At 45.1% G+C, this 8,537-nt stretch overlaps 1 pseudogene; it reads left to right on the forward strand.

Annotated features, from left to right (window-relative positions):
• The first annotated feature begins 8 nt into the window (after nt 1-8).
• Nucleotides 9-1,531, forward strand: LOC114632878 (annotated as a pseudogene).
• The last annotated feature ends 7,006 nt before the right edge of the window (nt 1,532-8,537 follow it).

Genomic DNA, 8,537 nt, shown 5'->3' on the forward strand with positions numbered 1-8,537 from the left:
TCCAGGCTTTGTTGTCACTGTATAAGTTCTTCGCTCCTACTTTGATTTCTGTATCTTTGCCTGTAAGGAAGAAGATCTTTTTTAATAATTCAAAAAAACCTGTGGAGTTCAGCTCTCCTTGCTGTGAAGCTAAGGAACCAAGGAGCTTTTCTGGAACCTCTAAAGCTTCCATTAGGTCCAACTACTGGCGGTTCTCTAAAAAGAAAATGGAATTCTCACTCAGTTATATCAGCACTAAATTCTGCTAACAAAGACTGTGGAGAAAAGCAGATGAGTCTGTTTGATTATCTCAGCAGTGATAGGTCACTTCCGCTAGAACAGCTTCAACGTTTCCCTCAACTTTTAGAGAAAATTCATTGCTTAGAGCTACCTTTTCAGATGAGCTCAGTGCTAAACGGTTCTCTGCTACTTCACTATATTAATTGTGTCAAAGATGAGTCGATCTTACTGAGGCTCTCTTATTGGTTGAGTCAAGCATTACAAGAAGAATGTGTGTGGTATAATATGAATAATTATGAACAAGAAAAGGCATTTATAAACTTCTTGGACATGGTCATCAATGTGCAGTGCTTCTTACAAGAGGGATTTTACTCCTGTGAGGCATTCTTGTATAAAAGCCTGCCTCTCTTGGATGGCTTCTCTTGTCGGTCACAGTTCCTTCGGCTTCTGGCCTGGATCCCATTCAGTAGCTTCTCTGAGGTAAAGCCACTTCTTTTTGATCATCTATCACCTCTCTTCTTTACATCAACCATTTATTTCAAGTGTAGTGTTCTTCAAAGTCTGAAAGAATTACTGCAGAATTGGCTGTTGTGGCTCTCTACGGATGCCCATGTGCAATCCACGACAGACAGTCCACTAGAGACAACTTTGGGTGGATCCATGAGTTCTGTGTCTGAATTGAGTACCTTGGCTGGCTGTCCATGGTAGCAATTCACTTGGAGAGCAGCAGTACATTACTGTTGCACTTTATTTTGGACTTCTATGAGAAGGTGTGTGACATATATATAAATTATGACCTTCCACTGGTGGTGGTGTTTCCTCCTGTGATCTTGCATTCTGCACTCCTAAGTCTGGATGCCACTATCTTGAACCAACTCTGCTACATTATGTACAGGTATCGTGAAAATTTAACAGCTGCCAAAAAAAAAAAATCAGAGTTCAATCTCAGCAGCAAGGTCTGCAAAGAATTTAATTACTATTTGACAGCTATGGTTTGTTGCCTATGGATGTCCAGACCATTTGAAAAAGGAGTATACATTGATCCCCAAATCATAGAAAATACTGGAGAAGCAGAGTATTAAAAACACCTTAAATTTTGTCTACCATCCTTCTCTATTGAGCTATGTGGCTTCCTTTTTGCTACAGGAGAGCCCAGAAGAAATGACAGTACACCTGAGCTCTGTTCAGGGGAAAGAAATGGAACTGGTATTTGGACTATTTATATTCAGAGGGTTTTCAAGGCTTAAAACTTTTCATAAAAAGTAGTATCCATTGTTCTTCTGTATCTGAAACACAGAAAACCACATGGTAGACACTGACATTAACAAATGCCATGCTAGACTAAATTTCTCACTGCTAGAGAGGCTAAGTAGTTCAGCATGAGTTTCCATATCCATTTTCCAAGCTGACTATTATCTTTAAGGAGCATTGAGACTGGCCCTCTATCCATGGCTCAGGAGAGCCATGGTGTTTACTAACTTAATTTTAGTATTCAGATTTTAAGGTTACTAATGAAAAATAAACTCTTCATCATCCAATTCTCCCTTCACTGAATTATACATGAAGAGACACATCTGCTTTCTAGTAGGAAATTTGCTTTGTGTTTTCGTTTGCTATGTTAGTAGAAGAGAACAAGCAATATAAATTAAGTTACTTCTCAGATATACTTACACAGAATACTCTGCAATCTCTGAAGTCCTGGGGATATTTTGCTTTTCTAGGATACTAATAATAGGATCCAGCCCGTGTGATTCTTAGCAGTACTGAGAAGCTGATGACTACCTGGGCCTGCATTGGCAGTAGTTGTATGAGGGAAGGGAGATGAAAAGATGAAGGAATTCTATTTTATTTGTTTAATTTCCCGAAAGCACTATATTTGAATGTATATGTGTATGTATGTATTTATGTATATATTCAGATTTTAAATGGCCAGGCCTAAATAAACTATCTTTTGCTTTAAAAAAACAAAAACAAAAAACCTATTGATTGTCAAGTGGGGGGGGAGATCTGAAATCACCTAAGAGACAACCTCTAGGCAAGTCAGTGAGGTATTACTTAGATTAGCCTCTGGGCATGTCTTGGGGGTATGTAGAGATATGGTCCTGGCCTGTATAAAAAGGAGCTAAGCTGGAGCATTCTTCATCATCTGTCTCCTGATTAAACACACAATGTGACCAGCTGCCTCCATCGCCTGCCACCATGACTCCCCCACCTTCAATCTGTCATCTATCCATAAATTGCTTTGGCTGGGGTATTTTACCACAGCAGCAGAAAAAGTAAGGCCCAGCTGAAATCATAGAAAGCAGAGAGCTGCAGGTTTGCACATATTTTCCAAAGACACTGTACCCCCAAAAAACAATTTCTCAGTGTGAGAGGTAAACCATGTGGAGACGTTTCAAATGAGCAGTCCATAACATTGCAAACCCACACATCTGTGTGTTACACTTTCTCTCCCATAATTCAGGGCCATTGAATCATTTTCAACACTCATTTATAAACTTCTCTTCAGTAAGAACCTCAAGGCGCAGGGCATGTGCCAGGAGTTCTGATTATTTTCTTAGGAGGGAGACTGACATGTGCAGCCTGGTTGGTGAGGACTGTTCTTACAGCTCCTGGTGCCCACTGTAATGTTATTTTCCACAGAGTGTTGATGTCCACACTGCAAAGCAAAGCTGTACTATGTTAGCAATTATCATTACATTTTTTAAAGGCCCTCTAGTTCCATTCCCTGTACTGCACAACAAACCCTGTAGCTTCTCTTTTTTGGAAAGGAAAGAAAATAGCATACTATTATAATTTGTGTTTTTTTCTAACGGTTCATGATGTTTAGCATTCTCTCCCATGCTTGGTCAGCGTGCACCTTACACAGATCCAAAGACAATAGCAGTCACCAACCCCAAGCTCTCAGACACAATGCAATGTCAGTGCCACAACAAGATAATATGCAACACACTCAGTCAATCACAGGCATTAATGCCCTGCATGTATTTAACACCATGGTCCAGCAGAGGTAAGGCAGTATAAGGAACCACAGATGACAGTAAGGTAGTAGTGAGCTCAAACATCTATTCCTGCATGTGACAACTAGTTAACTTAGGGGAACTACTTATCCTTTTCTACCATGGTATCATGTGCCACAGAGGCTGAGACAGACTGATAGTGATAGCTACTTCCTAGACCCCACGGGAATCAGGCGATAACAATACCCATGGGGCCCTTGGCACATGACCACACACCTACAGGTGCTTGGCAAAGCTCCCTTCCTGAGAGATGAGGTAGAAGCCAGATGGCAGCTATGCAGAGCTACAATGTGAAGATGCTAGGAGACATCCCTGTGTCCCAAAGATGCCACTCAGATCTGTGTACTATGACACAAGGAGGAGGACTAGATCCAACAATGACTCTGGCTCTGCTTTTAAGATAATGGAGGACTCAGTGTACCCTCCCCTTGCTGGAGAGATGTCCATGCTATGCGGTACTACTGAGGGACAGAAAGAGACAGGATGGCTCAGGCAGCTACCAGGGACAAACTGGTAAGTAAGGTGGCAAAGGTAAGGACAGCCACAGGAAATCCTAGACTCTTTGTAGCTTCATTCTTTTTTTAAAAATCAAATCATAATTTTTACTTATTCACACAGGGGTTATAAACACAAAAAGGCAGGATGTGGGGAAGGGGATGACACTGGAGTGTGGGTGTTCAGGGGGAGTACAGATATCTTTCAGAACAGGGAATCAGTTGGGTGAAGGTTCAGGGGACAGGTCACTATGACACTGTCTATGATTCACTTGTCCTTATCTAAGTTGGTGTTATCTGCTAAGGCTACCTATTTACAAGGTCTATGACTACTCAGGCTGGCAAATTTTCACAAAAGCTGCCTGTTTACAGTAGCTTATAGCCATCTGTTTCAGTGTTTATCCACAGAGACCAAGACTTGGTGTTAGTATACATGTATGACAGGCCTTTTGCTGATTTTAGGCTTATGGCTGATTTTAGGCCTTCAGTGTATAAGCAGGGCAGCCCCTGACATCTCCTCCCTTCTCTAAGTATAGAAGTGTAGCCTCATTCCTAACTCTTTCTTAATGCGGGACAACTACCCTCCCTCTCCAATCTCACTCTGCCTTCCACTAGAAAAAAAGTTCCACCCCAAATGTCCTTAGGTATGAACTAAGCCCACCTGGCCCACTTTAGCAGGTAGATAAAGATGTTACCACCCGCTTTTGGCAAGAGGAAGGAGAGGCCATAACCTTGGCAAGAGAGGAAAGTCCTCCCTCCCCCCATACACAAGAGAAATTAAAAAATAACTCTAACTGTAAACACATACTTTAAGCAAGAAAGCAAGTCTTTTAATGATCAAAGGGAGAGCTGCTTTCTCAAAGGCCAAAATGGGACCAGGGAGCAAACAAGTCTAATTCATAGTCTAACACAACATCCTTAAATATGATGGAGAAAGGACCAGAGCTGAGACCAGGATTCAGCCTTTGATTTCCTTATTATCCAGCTATGTGAGTTTAAGCACACTCCCTAATGTTTCTGAGGCTTCATTCCACATACCCATAAACAGGAATAAGGCCAAAATTGCCCTAACTGGACCATCCTGAGGACTAGTGAGATAAGGCATGGGAGATGCTGGGGACCATCCCTGACACAAAACTAGCATATGCCATTGCTGATGGAGAAAGACTTCTAGTTCTGCTATGTGATTCCCTGCAGGTCTGACCATGGACCATGGGAGTCTACATTCGGGCTGCCTGTCTCCAAATGTGTCCCTTCAGGGCCTGAACACTACAGGTGAAATGACAGCGTGAAGCCTTTTAACAGTCTTTCATAGGGAAAATGAGGACCAGGAGGAGAGGGCATAAGGGATGGACCAGATGAAAACAGAGCACTGTGACCACACACTATGTAACAGCCTTCTCTTTGCTTTGGATCACGTTTTAAATTTCTTCAGTGAAAAGCTAACAGGAGGGACAGGTATGCTGAGCAAGTTGGTGCCTTGGGCTCACCTGCTTCATACTTTCCCTTGAACTCTGATCCATGGGACCTCCCCTACTTCCCACTCTCCAGCCCAGCTCTGGTCTGACTTGAAACCTTACCACCCAAACACTCCTCCAAGAAGGCCAAGTTCAGAGCAAGATGGAAACTTGGTACTCCTAGGGTTTGTTCACACTACATGCTGTCTGTAATGACCTACACAGCTAACTTCTGCCTCTCATAGATGAAATTGAGGCTCAGCAAGTGTCAGCAGGCTGGGGAGATGGGAATGCACATTTAGTGTGGCCAGTGCTAATGAGGAGTAAATTTAAAGCCAGGAGTGTAGGCAGCTGTTCCCTCGCCCAGTTGCTCACAGAGGCAGCATTCTAGCCACAGACCGATCAGACTGTGCACCTGTCCAGGTGCCCACCCAGAGGCCAAGCCTTTTCTCCCTTTTGCTAAGGGAAGAGGGTATGCTTGCTCCCCTCAAGGACAGGAACAGAATTGGAGAACAAATGAACAGCTTTCTAGTCCAACTCCAGCCATGTCTGGGAACTGTGGGGCAGCCATGACCTCTGAGATGCCTTGGGAAACCAGGAAAAAATAATAACTCAACAAAACCCTTCAGTGTAAAAGATTCCATAATTTATGTGGTGGGGGCTGGTGGGGGTTGGATTTTAAAGATCCAAAACCACGGGACACGCTCCCCCAGGCTCCGCTGGGGAAAGCAGGAAGAAATTCTCTCATGAGAAATTAAAAAAAAAAATTTAAACCTCACACTTTTTACACATCCAAGCACGTGCTCTTGATTAAGCCATGTTCCCAATTAGAAACATCCTTCATTTCCCTGGCAGGAGGCTTATGTAGGTCACACAGGGCTTCCATATCCACAAGCCCCAATATCTGTGTTCCTTAGCTCCTCCAAGATTCTCTAGACAGGAGGAACCTGTAGAGAGGGGCTGGGCCTCCAGAAAAGGAGCATGAGAGTCTGATGAATCTGTAAAAGAGTCTATAGTACTCAAGGACCAAATGAGCACTCCAAGAAACAGGAGTCTTCCTGAGGAAACTGAGGATCAAGAGCAAAAACTGAATATACCAGGAAGAGAAGTTCTAGAGTGAGTGGGATGGGATGGGAAGAGCGACTACCTCGCTCTTTCCTAGGAGCCCCTTGGGGAGGAAGTGGAGTCTCTAGAAACTGGGAAACCTTGATGTGGCTCTGCCTGCCAGAAGAACAGACCTAAACAACTGAGAAGCAGGCAATGAACAACCTGGATTGCAGGGATAATGACTTCATGTTCTCTTGGAAATCCATTTCAGACCATAAGAGGAAGTCTCTGAAGGGATGGGACCTGTTGGCTATTAGGAGAAGGGATGATGATGATGATGAGGATGATGATGATGATGATGATGATGAGGAGGAGGAGGAGGAAAGAACTGCTTAGAAAAGAACAAAGAAGATTTGCCACAGGGCAAGAAAAAGCTGGTTATCACAAGCAAGCCTCAGGAATCCACAGCTTTTCAGGGGCTATCACCAGCAAAGTCTGACCTTAAAAAAAAAAAAGGGGCCACCCATCCTATATTAGATAACGGGGATGCCCACAACCTGTGCTTAGGTTCCTTCCCTTGCAGCTAACCCATGCCCAAACATGCATGTGGAACAGCAGGTGGCGAGGTGTTCTAAGAAATCAGAAGTTCACTGCTCTGTCTTTGCCTCTGGCTCGGGAACCAACCCCTGGCTGTTCTTCCGACATAAGAGTCAGATAAACCCAGCTCAGGATGGCTGGCCTCACAGTGGGAGGCCTGGAGATGGCTCTGTAATAGCAATGAATGCTGCAACACCTGTGGCCAGAGATACCTGCTAGGTGAGCTGAGGCCACCAGAGGTTTCACCTGCACCCACAGGGGACTCCTACAGGCCTGCTGCCTAACTTCTTCTAGACCTGAGTCCATCTCAGAGCTCTACCTCTGAGAACCTACCCAAGCACCTCAGCTGAGCTCCTCTGGACCTAGGCCCTGTGCTATACAAGCAGGGCCTGGGAAAGCCACCAGTCAGGAGAACCCAGATTTGCAGTCAGAGGGAGGGGAAGGAGCCTGACTGTAAGAGGGGAAAAAAAATAAGCAAAGGGCATCTAGGAGATTTGCTGGGGAACACTAATTGAGAAGCCAAAACATGAGCAGAAGCACCTATGTGTGCTTTCCCTGGTCCCAGAGTCCAATGTTTAAGGCCAGGAGAAGGCTGCCCCACAAATGAAGCAGTTCAGAGCCCAGGCACAAGGGCCAAGGCAGTCAAGAAGTTTGAGGAAACTCCCCAGCCTCATCATGCACTGATCCCTGTGCCCACAGCACTTGAGGACAGGCTATAGGGTAGGCTATGTGATGGTTCACAGTAATTCCTCAATAAATATTAGCTGACTTTGCTATGTTCTTAAGAGATCAAATGAGACATGTAGATGAATGTGTTTTCTAAACCAGGAAGTACCCTCGGGTGCCTGTGGCTCCAAAGGGAACCTTTTTTGCTCCTCCTCCCCTCTTCACTTCCAAGGTGCATGGCCCCAGCTGAAAGCAAACACCCAAGTCCCTTGCCCTACACAGGTCAGCCATGGCCCAGTTGCAACAGGGGTGAGGGAGAGCAAGGACCCGGCATAAAGGCAGGCAAAAGAAGCTCTGCACACACACCAGCCTGCAGTGCACACGAACACCAGTCTGCTTCTGAACATGGGTCCCTGTGGTCCCTAGCACTGCTGAGGACATTAGCTGCCTGCTTTTCAGAAACTATGCAAATACCACCCTAACCTGGAAGTTTCCTGCTCACATGGCTCCCACCCTTCACGCGTAGGACTTTAGAGGTGCAGAAGCCCAAATCACACAGGGCCAGGCTACAGATGGACTATCCCCGGCTCAGAGAGGCAGCCCTCCTCAGGCAGCCCAGATAACTCCCCAGTTCTAGCATGATTCAGTTCAGACTGTGCACTGCCTTTGGGGACACATTCAGCCAGGGACACGTGTGTAGCAGATGACTTGTAAAGCTGTTTTGTGGCTCTGAGTTTCCCTGTGTTAGTAGAAACTGCTGTTGGCTTCATCTCCTGCATTTAATTTTTCAGTACAAAACAATCACTCAGATTGGCCCTCTGTGGTACTTACTACCTAAGTATAGAGGCCCCAGTACAGCGTACCACAGCCTGGAGCAGGGTGCGGAGAGAACTCTGCCTCCGCTTCCAGCTGAGAGACATCTTTGCACCTATCCTGAGAATTCAGCCTGGTGGCCCTGGGATAAGGACTGGCCCTGGTCACAGACTTTTACAAGACAGTCTTGTCTATTTAGACAGAGGTGGGGAAAGTCTCTCCTG

This window comes from Grammomys surdaster, unplaced genomic scaffold (assembly GCF_004785775.1).
Source record: "Grammomys surdaster isolate TR1022 unplaced genomic scaffold, NIH_TR_1.0 446, whole genome shotgun sequence".
Lineage (NCBI taxonomy): Eukaryota > Metazoa > Chordata > Mammalia > Rodentia > Muridae > Grammomys > Grammomys surdaster.